Here is a 17838-nt window from a genome sequence, read left to right as displayed (position 1 = left end):
TTCTGGTCCGGTACTAAGGATTACTGGTTCTGGTCCGGTACGAAGGATGACTGGTTCTGGTCCGGCACTAAGGATGATCCTGGTTCTGGTCCGGTACAAAGGATGATCCTGGTACTGGTCCGGTACTAAGGATGATCCTGGTTCTGGTCCGGTACTAAGGATTACTGGTTCTGGTCCGGTACTAAGGATGATCCTGGTTCTGGTCCGGTACCATGGATGACCCTGGTTCTGGTCCGGTACTTAGGATAACCCTGGTTCTGGTCCGGTACTGAGGTTTATCCTGGTTCTGGTCCGGTACTAAGGATGATCCTGGTTCTGGTCCGGTACTGAGGATGATTGGTTCTGGTCCGGTAGTAAGGATGATCCTGGTTCTGGTCCGGTAGTAAAGATGACTCTGGTTCTGGTCCGGTACTGAGGATGATCCTGGTTCTGGTCCGGTACTAAGGATGATTGGTTCTGGTCCGGTACTAAGGATGACTGGTTCTGGTCCGGTAGTAAGGATGATCCTGGTTCTGGTCCGGTACTAAGGATGATCCTGGTTGTGGTCCGGTTCTAAGGATGATCCTGGTTCTGGTCCGGTACAAAGGATGACTGGTTCTGGTCCGGTACTAAGGATGATCCTGGTTCTGGTCCGGTACAAAGGATGACTGGTTCTGGTCCGGTACTGAGGATGATCCTGGTTCTGGTCCGGTACTAAGGATTATCCTGGTTCTGATCCGGTACTGGGGATGATCCTTGTTCTGGTCCGGTCCTCAGGATGACCCTGGTTCTGGTCCGGTACAAAGGATGATTGGTTCTGGTCCGGTAGTAAGGATGATCCTGGTTCTCGCCCGGTACTAAAGGTGACTCTGGTTCTGGTCCGGTACAAAGGATGACCCTGGTTCTGGTCCGGCACTATGGATGACCCTCGTTCTGGTCCGGTACAAAGGTTGACTCTGGTTCTGGTCCGGTACTAAGGATGACCCTGGTTCTGGTCCGGTACTAAGGATGATCCTGGTTCTGGTCCGGTACTAAGGATGACCCATGTTCTGGTCCGGTACTGAGGATGACTGGTTCTGGTCCGGCACTAAGGATGATCCTGGTTCTGGTCCAGTCCTAAGGATGATCCTGGTTCTGGTCCGGTACTCCGGATGACCTGGTTCTGGTCCGGTACTAAGGATGACCCATGTTCTGGTCCGGTACTCATGATGACTGGTTCTAGTCCGATACTGAGGATGACTGGTTCTGGTCCGGTGCTAAGGATTACTCTGGTTCTGGTCCGGTACTAAGGATGACCCTGGTTCTGCTCCGGTACTAAGGACGATCCTGGTTCTCGTCCGGTACTAAGGATGACACATGTTCTGGTCCGGTACTAAGGATGAGTCTGGTTCTGGTCCGGTACTAAGGATGACTGGTTCTGGTCCGGTACTAAGGATGATCCTGGTTCTGGTCCGGTACTAAGGATTATCCTGGTTCTGGTCCGGAACTAAGGATGATCCTGGTTCTCGTCCGGTACTAAGGATGACTGCTTCTGGTCCGGTACTAATTATTACTCTGGTTCTGGTCCGGTACTGAGGATGATCCTGGTTCTGGTCCGGTACTATTGATGACCTGGTTCTAGTCTGGTACAAAGGATGACCCTGGTTCTGGTCCGGCACTATGGATTACCCTGGTTCTGGTCCGGTACAAAGGATGACCCTGGTTCTGGTCCAGTACTAAGGATGATTGGTTCTGGTCCGGTACTGAGGATGATCCTGGTTCTGGTCCGGTACTAAGGATGACCCTGGTTCTGGTCCGGTACTTAAGGTGACTGGTTCTGGTCCGGTACTAAGGATGATCCTGGTTCTGGTCCGGTACAAAGGATGACCCTGGTTCTGGTCCGGCACTATAGATGACCCTCGTTCTGGTCCGGTACAAAGGTTGACTCTGGTTCTGGTCCGGTACTAAGGATGACCCTGGTTCTGGTCCGGTACTAAGGATGACTTGTTCTGGTCCGTTACTAAGGATGATCCTGGTTCTGGTCCGGTACTAAGGATGACCCATGTTCTGGTCCGGTACTAAGGATGACTGGTTCTGGTCCGGTGCTAAGGATGACCCTGGTTCTGGTCCGGTACTAAGGATGATCCTGGTTCTGGTCCAGTACTCCGGATGACCCTGGTTTTGGTCCAGTACTCCGGATGACCTGGTTCTGGTCCGGTACTCAGGATGACTGGTTCTGGTCCGGTACTGAGGATGATCCTGGTTCTGGTCCGGTACTAAGGATGACCCATGTTCTGGTCCGGTACTGAGGATGACTGGTTCTGGTCCGGCACTAAGGATGATCCTGGTTCTGGTCCAGTCCTAAGGATGATCCTGGTTCTGGTCCGGTACTCCGGATGACCCTGGTTCTGGTCCAGTACTCAGGATGACCTGGTTCTGGTCCGGTACTAAGGATGACCCATGTTCTGGTCCGGTACTCATGATGACTGGTTCTAGTCCGGTACTAAGGATTACTCTGGTTCTGGTCCGGTACTAAGGATGACCCTGGTTCTGCTCCGGTACTAAGGATGATCCTGGTTCTGGTCCAGTACTCCGGATGACCCTGGTTCTGGTCCGGTACTAAGGATGACCCATGTTCTGGTCCGGTACTCATGATGACTGGTTCTAGTCCGGTACTGAGGATGACTGGTTCTGGTCCGGAACTAAGGATTACTCTGGTTCTTGTCCGGTACTAAGGATGATCCTGGTTCTGGTCCGGTACTAAGGATTATCCTGGTTCTGGTCCGGTACTAAGGATGACTGCTTCTGGTCCGGTACTAAGGATGACTGGTTCTGGTCCGGTACTAAGGATGATCCTGGTTCTGGTCCGGTACTAAGGATGACCCTCGTTCTGGTCCGGTACAAAGGTTGACTCTGGTTCTGGTCCGGTACTAAGGATGACCCTGGTTCTGGTCCGGTACTAAGGATGACTTGTTCTGGTCCGTTACTTAGGATGATCCTGGTTCTGGTCCGGTACTAAGGATGACCCATGTTCTGGTCCGGTACTAAGGATGACTGGTTCTGGTCCGGTGCTAAGGATGACCCTGGTTCTGGTCCGGTACTAAGGATGATCCTGGTTCTGGTCCAGTACTCCGGATGACCCTGGTTTTGGTCCAGTACTCCGGATGACCTGGTTCTGGTCCGGTACTGAGCATGACTGGATCTGGTCCGGTACTGAGGATGATCCTGGTTCTGGTCCGGTACTAAGGATGACCCATGTTCTGGTCCGGTACTGAGGATGACTGGTTCTGGTCCGGCACTAGGATGATCCTGGTTCTGGTCCAGTCCTAAGGATGATCCTGGTTCTGGTCCGGTACTCCGGATGACCTGGTTCTGGTCCGGTACTAAGGATGACCCATGTTCTGGTCCGGTACTCATGATGACTGGTTCTAGTCTGGTACTGAGGATGAGTGGTTCTGGTCCGGTACTAAGGATGAGTCTGGTTCTGGTCCGGTACTAAGGATGACTGGTTCTGGTCCGGTACTAAGGATTATCCTGGTTCTGGTCCGGAACTAAGGATTACTCTGGTTCTTGTCCGGTACTAAGGATGATCCTGGTTCTCGTCCGGTACTAAGGATTATCCTGGTTCTGGTCCAGTACTAAGGATGACTGCTTCTGGTCCGGTACTAAGGATGACTGGTTCTGGTCCGGTACTAAGGATGAGTCTGGTTCTGGTCCGGTACTAAGGATGACTGGTTCTGGTCCGGTACTAAGGATTATCCTGGTTCTGGTCCGGAACTAAGGATTACTCTGGTTCTTGTCCGGTACTAAGGATGATCCTGGTTCTCGTCCGGTACTAAGGATTATCCTGGTTCTGGTCCAGTACTAAGGATGACTGCTTCTGGTCCGGTACTAAGGATGACTGGTTCTGGTCCGGTACTAAGGATGATCCTGGTTCTGGTCCGGTACTAAGGATGACTGGTTCTGGTCCGGTACTAAGGATGATCCTGGTTCTGGTCCGGTACTAGGGATGATCCTGGTTCTAGTCCGGTACTAGTGATGAGTGGTTCTGGTCCGGTACTAATCATGACTGGTTCTGGTCCGGTACTAAGGATGACTCGTTCTGATCCGGTACTAAGGATGATCCTGGTTCTGCTCCGGCACTAAGGATGATTGGTTCTGGTCCGGTACTAAGGATGATCCTGGTTCTGGTCCAGTACTAAGGATGACTGGTTCTGATCCGGTACTAAGTATGACTCCCGTTCTGGTCCGGTACTAGGGATGATCCTGGTTCTAGTCCGGTACTAGGGATGAGTGGTTCTTGTCCGGTACTAATGATGACTGGTTCTGGTCCGGTACAAAGGATGATCCTGGTTCTTGTCCGGTACTAAGGATGATCCTGGTTCTGGTCCAGTACTAAGGATGACTGGTTCTGATCCGGTACTAAGGATGATCCTGGTTCTGCTCCGGCACTAAGGATGACTGGTTCTGGTCAGGTACTAAGGATGATCCTGGTTCTGATCCGGTACTAAGGATGAGTCTGGTTGTGGTCCGGTACTAAGGATGACTGGTTCTGGTCCAGTACTAAAGATTATCCTGGTTCTGGTCCGGTACTGAGGATGATTAGTTCTGGTCCAGTCCTAAGAATGATCCTGGTTCTGGTCCGGTACTAAGGATGAAAGGTTCTGGTCCGGTACTAATTATTACTCTGGTTCTGGTCCGGTACTTAGGATGATTCTGGTTCTGGTCGGGTACTAAAGATGACTCTGGTTCTGGTCCGGTACTAAGGATGATCCTGGTTCTCGTCCGGTACTAAGGATGATTGGTTCTGGTCCGGTACTAAGGATGATCCTGGTTCTGGTCCGGTCCTCAGGATGACCCTGGTTCTGGTCCTGTCCTCAGGATGACTGGTTCTGGTCCGGTACTAAGGATGATCCTGTGTCTGGTCCGGTACGAAGGATGACTGGTTCTGGTCCGGTACTAAGGATGACTGGTTCTGGTCCGGTACTAAGGATGATCCTGGTTCTGGTCCGGTACTGGGGATGATCCTGGTTCTCGTCCGGTACTAAGGATGACTCTGGTACCGGTCCGGTACTAATTATTACTCTGGTTCTGGTCCGGTACTTAGGATGATTCTGGTTCTGGTCGGGTACTAAAGATGACTCTGGTTCTGGTCCGGTACTAAGGATGATCCTGGTTCTCGTCCGGTACTAAGGATGATTGGTTCTGGTCCGGTACTAAGGATGATCCTGGTTCTGGTCCGGTCCTCAGGATGACCCTGGTTCTGGTCCTGTCCTCAGGATGACTGGTTCTGGTCCGGTACTAAGGATGATCCTGTGTCTGGTCCGGTACGAAGGATGACTGGTTCTGGTCCGGTACTAAGGATGACTGGTTCTGGTCCGGTACTAAGGATGATCCTGGTTCTGGTCCGGTACTGGGGATGATCCTGGTTCTCGTCCGGTACTAAGGATGACTCTGGTACCGGTCCGGTACTAAGGATGATACTGGTTCTGGTCCGGTACTAAGGATGATCCTGGTTCTGGTCCGGTACTAGGGATGATCCTGGTTCTGGTCCGGTACTAAGGATGATTGGTTCTGGTCCGGTACTAATGATGACTGGTTCTGGTCCGGTACTAAGGATGATCCTGGTTCTGGTCCGGTACTAAGGATGACTGGTTCTGGTCCGGTACTAAGGATGATCCTGGTTCTGGTCCGGTACTAGGGATGATCCTGGTTCTAGTCCGGTACTAGGGATGAGTGGTTCTGGTCCGGTACTAATCATGACTGGTTCTGGTCCGGTACTAAGGATGATCCTGGTTCTTGTCCGGTACTAAGGATGATCCTGGTTCTGGTCCAGTACTAAGGATGACTCGTTCTGATCCGGTACTAAGGATGATCCTGGTTCTGCTCCGGCACTAAGGATGACTGGTTCTGGTCCGGTACTAAGGATGATCCTGGTTCTGGTCCAGTACTAAGGATGACTGGTTCTGATCCGGTACTAAGTATGACTCCCGTTCTGGTCCGGTACTAGGGATGATCCTGGTTCTAGTCCGGTACTAGGGATGAGTGGTTCTGGTCCGGTACTAATGATGCTGGTTCTGGTCCGGTACAAAGGATGACTGGTTGTGGTCCGGTACTAAGGATGATGCTGGTTCTTGTCCGGTACTAAGGATGATTGGGTCTGGTCCGGTACTGGGGATGATCCTGGTTCTGGTCCGGAACTAAGGATGACTGGTTCTGGTCCAGTATTAAGGATGAGTCTGGTTGTGGTCCGGTACTAAGGATGACTGGTTCCAGTCCAGTACTAAAGATTATCCTTGTTCTGGTCCGGTACTGAGGATGATTAGTTCTGGTCCAGTCCTAAGAATGATCCTGGTTCTGGTCCGGTACTAAGGATGAAAGGTTCTGGTCCGGTACTAATTATTACTCTGGTTATGGTCCAGTACTTAGGATGATTCTGGTTCTGGTCGGGTACTAAGGATGATCCTTGTTCTGGTCCGGTACTACGGATGACTCTGGTTCTGGTCCGGTACTGACGATGACTGGTTCTGGTCCGGTACTAAGGATGATCCTGGTTCTCGTCCGGTACTAAGGATGACTGGTTCTGGTCCGGTACTAAGGATGATCCTGGTTCTGGTCCAGTACTAAGGATGACTGGTTCTGGTCCGGTACTAAGGATGACTCTGGTTCTCGTCCGGTACTAAGGATGATCCTGGTTCTGGTCCGGTACTAAGGATGATTGGTTCTGGTCCGGTACTAAGGATGACTGGTTGTGGTCCGGTACTAAGGATGATTGGTTCTGGTCCGGTATTAAGGATGATCCTGGTTCTGGTCCGGAACTAAGGATGATCCTGGTTCTGGTCCAGTACTAAAGATTATCCTGGTTCTGGTCCGGTACTGAGGATGATTAGTTCTGGTCCAGTCCTAAGAATGATCCTGGTTCTGGTCCGGTACTAAGGATGAAAGGTTCTGGTCCGGTACTAATTATTACTCTGGTTCTGGTCCGGTACTTAGGATGATTCTGGTTCTGGTCGGGTACTAAGGATGATTGGTTCTGGTCCGGTACTAAGGATGATCCTTGTTCTGGTCCGGTACTACGGATGACTCTGGTTCTGGTCCGGTACTAAAGATGACTCTGGTTCTGGTCCGGTACTAAGGATGATCCTGGTTCTCGTCCGGTACTAAGGATGATTGGTTCTGGTCCGGTACTAAGGATGATCCTGGTTCTGGTCCGGTCCTCAGGATGACCCTGGTTCTGGTCCGGTCCTCAGGATGACTGGTTCTGGTCCGGTCCTCAGGATGATCCTGTATCTGGTCCGGTACGAAGGATGACTGGTTCTGGTCCGGTACTAAGGATGACTGGTTCTCGTCCGGTACTGAGGATGATCCTGGTTCTCGTCCGGTACTAAGGATGACTCTGGTACTGGTCCGGTACTAAGGATGATCCTGGTTCTGGTCCGGTACAAGGGATGATCCTGGTTCTGGTCCGGTACTAAGGATGATTGGATCTGGTCCGGTACGAATGATGACTGGTTCTGGTCCGGTACTAAGGATGATCCTGGTTCTGGTCCGGTACTAAGGATGACTGGTTCTGGTCCGGTACTAAGGATGATCCTGGTTCTGGTCCGGTACTAGGGATGATCCTGGTTCTGGTCCGGTACTAGGGATGAGTGGTTCTGGTCCGGTACTAATCATGACTGGTTCTGGTCCGGTACTAAGGATGATCCTGGTTCTTGTCCGGTACTAAGGATGATCTGGTTCTGGTCCAGTACTAAGGATGACTCGTTCTGATCCGGTACTGGGGATGATCCTGGTTCTGCTCCGGCACTAAGGATGACTGGTTCTGGTCCGGTACTAAGGATGATCCTGGTTCTGGTCCAGTACTAAGGATGACTGGTTCTGATCCGGTACTAATGATGCTGGTTCTGGTCCGGTACTAAGGATGACTGGTTCTGGTCCGGTACTAAGGATGATGCTGGTTCTGGTCCGGTACTAAGGATGATTGGTTCTGGTCCGGTACTAAGGATGATCCTGGTTCTGGTCCAGTACTAAGGATGACTGGTTCTGGTCCGGTACTAGGGATGATCCTGGTTCTAGTCCGGTACTAAGGATGATTGGTTCTGGTCCGGTACTAAGGATGACTGGTTGTGGTCCGGTACTAAGGATGATTGGGTCTGGTCCGGTACTGGGGATGATCCTGGTTCTAGTCCGGAACTAAGGATGACTGGTTCTGGTCCAGTATTAAGGATGAGTCTGGTTGTGGTCCGGTACTAAGGATGACTGGTTCCAGTCCAGTACTAAAGATTATCCTTGTTCTGGTCCGGTACTGAGGATGATTAGTTCTGGTCCAGTCCTAAGAATGATCCTGGTTCTGGTCCGGTGCTAAGGATGAAAGGTTCTGGTCCGGTACTAATTATTACTCTGGTTCTGGTCCGGTACTTAGGATGATTCTGGTTCTGGTCGGGTACTAAGGATGATTGGTTCTGGTCCGGTACTAAGGATGATCCTTGTTCTGGTCCGGTACTACGGATGACTCTGGTTCTGGTCCGGTACTGACGATGACTGGTTCTGGTCCGGTACTAAGGATGATCCTGGTTCTCGTCCGGTACTAAGGATGACTGGTTCTGGTCCGGTACTAAGGATGATCCTGGTTCTGGTCCAGTACTAAGGATGACTGGTTCTGGTCCGGTACTAAGGATGACTCTGGTTCTCGTCCGGTACTAAGGATGATCCTGGTTCTGGTCCGGTACTAAGGATGACTGGTTCAGGTCCGGTACTAAGGATGACTCTTGTTCTGGTCCGGTACTAAGGATGATCCTGGTTCTGGTCCGGTACTAAGGATGATCCTGGTTCTGGTCCGGTACTAAGGATGACTGGTTCTGGTCCGGTACTGAGGATGATCCCGGTTCTGGTCCGGTACTAAGGATGATCCTGGTTCTGGTCCGGTAGTAAATATTATCCTGGTTCTGGTCCGGATCTAAGGATGACTGGTTCTGGTCCGGTACTAAGGATGATCCTGGTTCTGGTCCAATACTAAGGATGACTGGTTCTTGTCCGGTACTAAGGATGATTCTGGTTCTGTTCCGGTACTAAGTGTGACTGGTTCTGGTCTGGAACTAAGGATGACTGGTTCTGGTCCGGTACTGAGGATGATCCTGGTTCTGGTTGAACACTGAAGATGACAGGTTATGGTCCGGAAGTAAGGATGACTGGTTCTGGTTCGGTACTAATGATGACTGGTTCTGATCCGGTACGGGGGATGATCCTGGTTCTGGTCCGGCACTAAGTATGACCCTGGTTCTAGTCCGGTCCTCAGGATGACCCTGGTTCTGGTGCGGTACTAAGGATGACTGGTTCTGGTCCGGTACTAAGGATGATCCTGGTTCTGGTCCGGTAGTAAGGATGATCCTGGTTCTGGTCCGGTACTAAAGATGACTCTGGTTCTGGTCCGGTACTGAGGATGATCCTGGTTCTGGTCCGGTACTAAGGATGATTGGTTCTGGTCCGGTACTAAGGATGACTGGTTCTGGTCCGGCACTAAGGATGATCCTGGTTCTGGTCCGGTACAAAGGATGATCCTGGTACTGGTCCGGTACTAAGGATGATCCTGGTTCTGGTCCGGTACTAAGGATTACTGGTTCTGGTCCGGTACTAAGGATGATCCTGGTTCTGGTCCGGTACCATGGATGACCCTGGTTCTGGTCCGGTACTGAGGTTTATCCTGGTTCTGGTCCGGTACTAAGGATGATCCTGGTTCTGGTCCGGTACTGAGGATGATTGGTTCTGGTCCGGTAGTAAGGATGATCCTGGTTCTGGTCCGGTACTTAGGATGATCCTGGTTGTGATCCGGTACTAAGGATGATCCTGGTTCTGGTCCGGTACTAAGGATGACTGGTTCTGGTCCGGTAGTAAGGATGATCCTGGTTCTGGTCCGGTACTAAGGATGATCCTGGTTGTGGTCCGGTTCTAAGGATGATCCTGGTTCTGGTCCGGTACAAAGGATGACTGGTTCTGGTCCGGTACTGAGGATGATTCTGGTTCTGGTCCGGTACTAAGGATTATCCTGGTTCTGATCCGGTACTGGGGATGATCCTTGTTCTGGTCCGGTCCTCAGGATGACCCTGGTTCTGGTCCGGTACAAAGGATGATTGGTTCTGGTCCGGTAGTAAGGATGATCCTGGTTCTGGTCCGGTAGTAAAGATGACTCTGGTTCTGGTCCGGTACTGAGGATGATCCTGGTTCTGGTCCGGTACTAAGGATGATTGGTTCTGGTCCGGTACTAAGGATGACTGGTTCTGGTCCGGTACTAAGGATGATCCTGGATCTGGTCCGGTACTGAGGATGACGGGTTCTGGTCCGGCACTAAGGATGATCCTGGTTCTGGTCCAGTACTCCGGATGACCCTGGTTCTGGTCCGGTACTCCGGATGACCTGGTTCTGATCAGGTACTAAGGATGACCCATGTTCTGGTACGTTACTCAGGATGACTGGTACTGGTCCGGTACTAAGGATGACTCTGGTTCTGATCCGGTACTAAAGATGACTGGTTCTGGTCCGGTACTAAGGATGATCCTGGTTGTGGTCCGGTACTAAGGATGATCCTGGTTCTGGTCCGGTACTAAGGATGACTGGTTCTGGTCCGGAACTAAGGATGATCCTGGTTCTGATCTGGTACTAAGGATGACTGGTTCTGGACCGGTACTAATTATTACTCTGGTTCTGTTCAGGTATTTAGGATGACTGGTTCTGGTCCGGTACTAAGGATGATCCTGGTTGTGGTCCGGTACTAAGGATGACTGGTTCTGGTCCTGTACTAAGGATGACTCTGGGTCTGATCCGGTACTAAGGATGACTGGTTGTGGTCCGGTACTAAGGACGATCCTGGTTATTTTCCGGTACTAAGGATTGTCCTGGTTCTGGTCCGGAACTAAGGATGACTGGTTCTGGTCCAGTACTAAGGATGATCCTGGTTCTGGTCCGGAACTACGTATGAGCCTGGTTCTGGTCCGGTACTGATGATGACTGGTTCTGGTCCGGTACTAAGGATGATCCTGGTTTTGGTCCTGTACTAAGGATTACTCTGGTTCTGGTCCGGTACTAAGGATGACTGGTTCTGGTCCGGTACTAAATATTATCCTGGTTCTGATCCGGTACCAAGGATGATCCTGGTTCTGGTCCGGTAGTAAGTATGATCCTGGTTCTGGTCCGGTACTAAAGAAGACCCTGGTTCTGGTCTGGTACTAAGGATAACCCTGGTTCTGGTCCGGTACTGAGGATGATCCTGGTTCTGGTCCGGTACTCAGGATGATCCTGGTTCTGGTCCGGTACTGAGGATGATTGGTTCTGGTCCGGAAGTAAGGATGATCATGGTTCTGGTCCGGTACTACGGATGACCTGGTTCTGGTCCGGTAGGAAGGATGACCCTGGTTCTGGTCCGGCACTATCGATGACCCTGGTTCTGGTCCGGTACTAAGGATGATCCTGGTTCTGGTCCAGTACTTAGGATGACTAATTCTGGTCCGGTACTAAGGATGACCCTGGTTCTGGTCCGGTACTAAGGATGACCCATGTTCATGTCCGGTACTAAGTATGACTGGTTCTGGTCCGGTACTAAGGATTACTCTGGTTCGTCTCCAGTACTAAGGACGACTGGTTCTGGTCCGTTACTAAGGATGATCCTGGTTCTGGTCCGGTACTAAGGATGACCCATGTTCTGGTCCGGTACTAAGGATGACTGGTTCTGGTCCGGTACTTAGGATGACCCTGGTTCTGGTCCGGTACTAAGGATGACCCATGTTCTGGTCCGGTACTGAGGATGACTGGTTCTGGTCCGGCACTAAGGAAGATCCTGGTTCTGGTCCAGTCCTAAGGATGATCCTGGTTCTGGTCCGGTACTGAGGATGACCCTGGTTCTGGTCCAGTACTACGGATGACCTGGTTCTGGTCCGGTACTAAGGATGACCCATGTTCTGGTCCGGTACTCAGGATGACTGGTTCTGGTTCGGTACTGAGGATGACTGGTTTTGGTCCGGTACTAAGGATGACCCTGGTTCTGGTCCGGTACTAAGGATGACCCTGGTTCTGGTCCGGGACTATGGATGACCCTGGTTCTGGTCCGGTACAAAGGATGACCCTGGTTCTGGTCCTGTAATAAAGATGACTGGTTCTGGTCCGGTACTGAGGATGATCCTGGTTCTGGTCCGGTACTAAGGATGACCCTGGTTCTGGTCCGGTACAAAGGATGACCCTGGTTCTGGTCCAGTACTTAAGGTGACTGGTTCTGGTCCAGTACTAAGGATGATCCTGGTTCTGGTCCGGTACTAAAGATGACTCTGGTTCTGGTCCGGTACAAAGGATGACCCTGGTTCTGGTCCGGCACTATTGATGACCCTCGTTCTGGTCCGGTACAAAAGTTGACCCTGGTTCTGGTCCAGTACTTAGGATGACTAGTTCTGGTCCGGTACTAAGGATGACCCTGGTTCTGGTCCGGGACTAAGGATGACCCATGTTCTGGTCCGGTACTAAGTATGACTGGTTCTGGTCCGGTACTAAGGATGACCCTGGTTCTGGTCCGGTACTGAGGATGACCCATGTTCTGGTCCGGTACTAAGGATGACTGGTTCTGGTCCGGTACTAAGGATGACCCAGGTTCTGGTCCGGTACAAAGGATGACCCATGTTCTAGTCCGGTACTGAGGATGACTGGTTCTGGTCCGGTACTGAGGATGACCCATGTTCTGGTCCGGTACAACGTATGACCCTGGTTCTGGTTGGGTACTAAGTATGATTGGTTCTGGTCCGGTAGTAAGTATGATCCTGGTTCTGGTCCGGTACTAAAGAAGACCCTGGTTCTGGTCTGGTACTAAGGATAACCCTGGTTCTGGTCCGGTACTGAGGATGATCCTGGTTCTGGTCCGGTACTCAGGATGATCCTGGTTCTGGTCCGGTACTGAGGATGATTGGTTCTGGTCCGGTACTAAGGATGACCCTGGTTCTGGTCCTTTCCACAGGATGACCCTGGTTCTGGTCCGGTACTAAGGATGATTGGTTCTGGTCCGGAAGTAAGGATGATCATGGTTCTGGTCCGGTACTGAGGATGATCCTGGTTCTGGTCCGGTACTAAGGATGATTGGTTCTGGTCCGGTACTTAAGATGACTCTGGTTCTGGTCAGGTACTGAGGATCATCCTGGTTCTGGTCCGGTACTGAGGATGATTGGTTCTGGTCCGGTACTAAGGATGACCCTGGTTCTGGTCCTTTCCACAGGATGACCCTGGTTCTGGTCCGGTACTAAGGATGATTGGTTCTGGTCCGGAAGTAAGGATGATCATGGTTCTGGTCCGGTACTGAGGATGATCCTGGTTCTGGTCCGGTACTAAGGATGATTGGTTCTGGTCTTGTACCTAAGATGACTCTGGTTCTGGTCCGGTACTAAGGATGACTCTGGTTCTGGTCAGGTACTGAGGATCATCCGGGATCTGATCCGGTACTGAGGATGACTGGTTCTGGTCCGGCACTAAGAGTGATCCTGGTTCTGGTCCAGTCCTAAGGATGATCCTGGTTCTGGTCCGGTTCTCCGGATGACCCTGGTTCTGGTCCAGTACTCCGGATGACCTGGTTCTGGTCCGGTACTGAGCATGACTGGTTCTGGTCCGGTACTAAGGATGATCCTGGTTCTGGTCCGGTACTAAGGATTATCCTGGTTCTGGTCCGGAACTAAGGATTACTCTGGATCTTGTCCGGTACTAAGGATGATCCTGGCTCTGGTCCGGTACTAAGGATTATCCTGGCTCTGGTCCGGTACTAAGGATTATCCTGGTTCTGGTCCGGTACTAAGGATGATCCTGGTTCTGGTCCGGTACTAAGGATGATCCTGGTTCTGGCCCGGTACTAAAGGTGACTCTGGTTCTGGTCCGGTACAAAGGATGACCCTGGTTCTGGTCCGGCACTATGGATGACCCTCGTTCTGGTCCGGTACAAAGGTTGACTCTGGTTCTGGTCCGGTACTAAGGATGACCCTGGTTCTGGTCCGGTACTAAGGATGATCCTGGTTCTGGTCCGGTACTAAGGATGACCCATGTTCTGGTCCGGTACTAAGGATGACTGGTTCTGGTCCGGTACTAAGGATGATCCTGGTTCTGGTCCAGTACTCCGGATGACCCTGGTTTTGGTCCAGTACTCCGGATGACCTGGTTCTGGTCCGGTACTGAGCATGACTGGTTCTGGTCCGGTACTGAGGATGATCCTGGTTCTGGTCCGGTACTAAGGATGACCCATGTTCTGGTCCGGTACTGAGGATGACTGGTTCTGGTCCGGCACTAAGGATGATCCTGGTTCTGGTCCAGTCCTAAGGATGATCCTGGTTCTGGTCCGGTACTAAGGATGACCTGGTTCTGGTCCGGTACTAAGGATGACCCATGTTCTGGTCCGGTACTCATGATGACTGGTTCTAGTCCGGTACTAAGGATGATCCTGGTTCTGGTCCGGTACTAAGGATGACTGGTTCTGGTCCGGTACTAAGGATGATCCTGGTTCTGGTCCGGTACTAAGGATTATCCTGGTTCTGGTCCGGAACTAAGGATGATCCTGGTTCTCGTCCGGTACTAAGGATGACTGCTTCTGGTCCGGTACTAATTATTACTCTGGTTCTGGTCCGGTACTAAGGATGATTGGTTCTGGTCCGGTGGTAAGGATGATCCTGGTTCTGGTCCGGTACTGAAGATGATCCTGGTTCTGGTCCGGTACTAAGGATGATTGGTTCTGGTCCGGTACTTAAGATGACTCTGTTTCTGGTCCGGTACTAAGGATGACTCTGGTTCTGGTCCGGTACTGAGGATGATCCTGGTTCTGGTCCGGTACTAAGGATGATCCTGGTTCTGATCCAGTATTAAGGATGACTTTGGTTCTTGTCCGGTACTATTGATGACCTGGTTCTAGTCTGGTACAAAGGATGACCCTGGTTCTGGTCCGGCACTATGGATGATCCTGGTTCTGGTCCAGTCCTAAGGATGATCCTGGTTCTGGTCCGGTACTATTGATGACCTGGTTCTAGTCTGGTACAAAGGATGACCCTGGTTCTGGTCCGGCACTATGGATGATCCTGGTTCTGGTCCAGTCCTAAGGATGATCCTGGTTCTGGTCCGGTACTATTGATGACCTGGTTCTGGTCCGGTACAAAGGATGACCCTGGTTCTGGTCCAGTACTAAGGATGATTGGTTCTGGTCCGGTACTGAGGATGATCCTGGTTCTGGTCCGGTACTAAGGATGATCCTGGTTCTGGCCCTGTACTGAAGATGACTCTGGGTCTGGTCCGGTACAAAGGATGACCCTGGTTCTGGTCCGGCACTATAGATGACCCTCGTTCTGGTCCGGTACAAAGGTTGACTCTGGTTCTGGTCCGGTACTAAGGATGACCCTGGTTCTGGTCCGGTACTAAGGATGACTTGTTCTGGTCCGTTACTAAGGATGATCCTGGTTCTGGTCCGGTACTAAGGATGACCCATGTTCTGGTCCGGTACTAAGGATGACTGGTTCTGGTCCGGTGCTAAGGATGACCCTGGTTCTGGTCCGGTACTAAGGATGATCCTGGTTCTGGTCCAGTACTCCGGATGACCCTGGTTTTGGTCCAGTACTCCGGATGACCTGGTTCTGGTCCGGTACTGAGGATGACTGGTTCTGGTCCGGTACTGAGGATGATCCTGGTTCTGGTCCGGTACTAAGGATGATTGGTTCTGGTCCGGTACTTAAGATGACTCTGGTTCTGGTCAGGTACTGAGGATCATCCTGGTTCTGGTCCGGTACTGAGGATGATTGGTTCTGGTCCGGTACTAAGGATGACCCTGGTTCTGGTCCTTTCCACAGGATGACCCTGGTTCTGGTCCGGTACTAAGGATGATTGGTTCTGGTCCGGAAGTAAGGATGATCATGGTTCTGGTCCGGTACTGAGGATGATCCTGGTTCTGGTCCGGTACTAAGGATGATTGGTTCTGGTCTTGTACCTAAGATGACTCTGGTTCTGGTCCGGTACTAAGGATGACTCTGGTTCTGGTCAGGTACTGAGGATCATCCGGGATCTGATCCGGTACTGAGGATGACTGGTTCTGGTCCGGCACTAAGAGTGATCCTGGTTCTGGTCCAGTCCTAAGGATGATCCTGGTTCTGGTCCGGTTCTCCGGATGACCCTGGTTCTGGTCCAGTACTCCGGATGACCTGGTTCTGGTCCGGTACTGAGCATGACTGGTTCTGGTCCGGTACTAAGGATGATCCTGGTTCTGGTCCGGTACTAAGGATTATCCTGGTTCTGGTCCGGAACTAAGGATTACTCTGGATCTTGTCCGGTACTAAGGATGATCCTGGCTCTGGTCCGGTACTAAGGATTATCCTGGCTCTGGTCCGGTACTAAGGATTATCCTGGTTCTGGTCCGGTACTAAGGATGATCCTGGTTCTGGTCCGGTACTAAGGATGATCCTGGTTCTGGCCCGGTACTAAAGGTGACTCTGGTTCTGGTCCGGTACAAAGGATGACCCTGGTTCTGGTCCGGCACTATGGATGACCCTCGTTCTGGTCCGGTACAAAGGTTGACTCTGGTTCTGGTCCGGTACTAAGGATGACCCTGGTTCTGGTCCGGTACTAAGGATGATCCTGGTTCTGGTCCGGTACTAAGGATGACCCATGTTCTGGTCCGGTACTAAGGATGACTGGTTCTGGTCCGGTACTAAGGATGATCCTGGTTCTGGTCCAGTACTCCGGATGACCCTGGTTTTGGTCCAGTACTCCGGATGACCTGGTTCTGGTCCGGTACTGAGCATGACTGGTTCTGGTCCGGTACTGAGGATGATCCTGGTTCTGGTCCGGTACTAAGGATGACCCATGTTCTGGTCCGGTACTGAGGATGACTGGTTCTGGTCCGGCACTAAGGATGATCCTGGTTCTGGTCCAGTCCTAAGGATGATCCTGGTTCTGGTCCGGTACTCCGGATGACCTGGTTCTGGTCCGGTACTAAGGATGACCCATGTTCTGGTCCGGTACTCATGATGACTGGTTCTAGTCCGGTACTGAGGATGACTGGTTCTGGTCCGGTACTAAGGATTACTCTGGTTCTGGTCCGGTACTAAGGATGACCCTGGTTCTGCTCCGGTACTAAGGACGATCCTGGTTCTCGTCCGGTACTAAGGATGACCCATGTTCTGGTCCGGTACTAAGGATGAGTCTGGTTCTGGTCCGGTACTAAGGATGACTGGTTCTGGTCCGGTACTAAGGATGATCCTGGTTCTGGTCCGGTACTAAGGATTATCCTGGTTCTGGTCCGGAACTAAGGATGATCCTGGTTCTCGTCCGGTACTAAGGATGACTGCTTCTGGTCCGGTACTAATTATTACTCTGGTTCTGGTCCGGTACTAAGGATGATTGGTTCTGGTCCGGTGGTAAGGATGATCCTGGTTCTGGTCCGGTACTGAAGATGATCCTGGTTCTGGTCCGGTACTAAGGATGATTGGTTCTGGTCCGGTACTTAAGATGACTCTGTTTCTGGTCCGGTACTAAGGATGACTCTGGTTCTGGTCCGGTACTGAGGATGATCCTGGTTCTGGTCCGGTACTAAGGATGATCCTGGTTCTGATCCAGTATTAAGGATGACTTTGGTTCTTGTCCGGTACTATTGATGACCTGGTTCTAGTCTGGTACAAAGGATGACCCTGGTTCTGGTCCGGCACTATGGATGATCCTGGTTCTGGTCCAGTCCTAAGGATGATCCTGGTTCTGGTCCGGTACTATTGATGACCTGGTTCTAGTCTGGTACAAAGGATGACCCTGGTTCTGGTCCGGCACTATGGATGATCCTGGTTCTGGTCCAGTCCTAAGGATGATCCTGGTTCTGGTCCGGTGCTATTGATGACCTGGTTC

This window comes from Telmatherina bonti (assembly GCF_933228915.1).
Source record: "Telmatherina bonti genome assembly, chromosome: 3".
NCBI lineage: Eukaryota > Metazoa > Chordata > Actinopteri > Atheriniformes > Telmatherinidae > Telmatherina > Telmatherina bonti.
Note: the sequence above shows the minus strand (reverse complement) of the source record.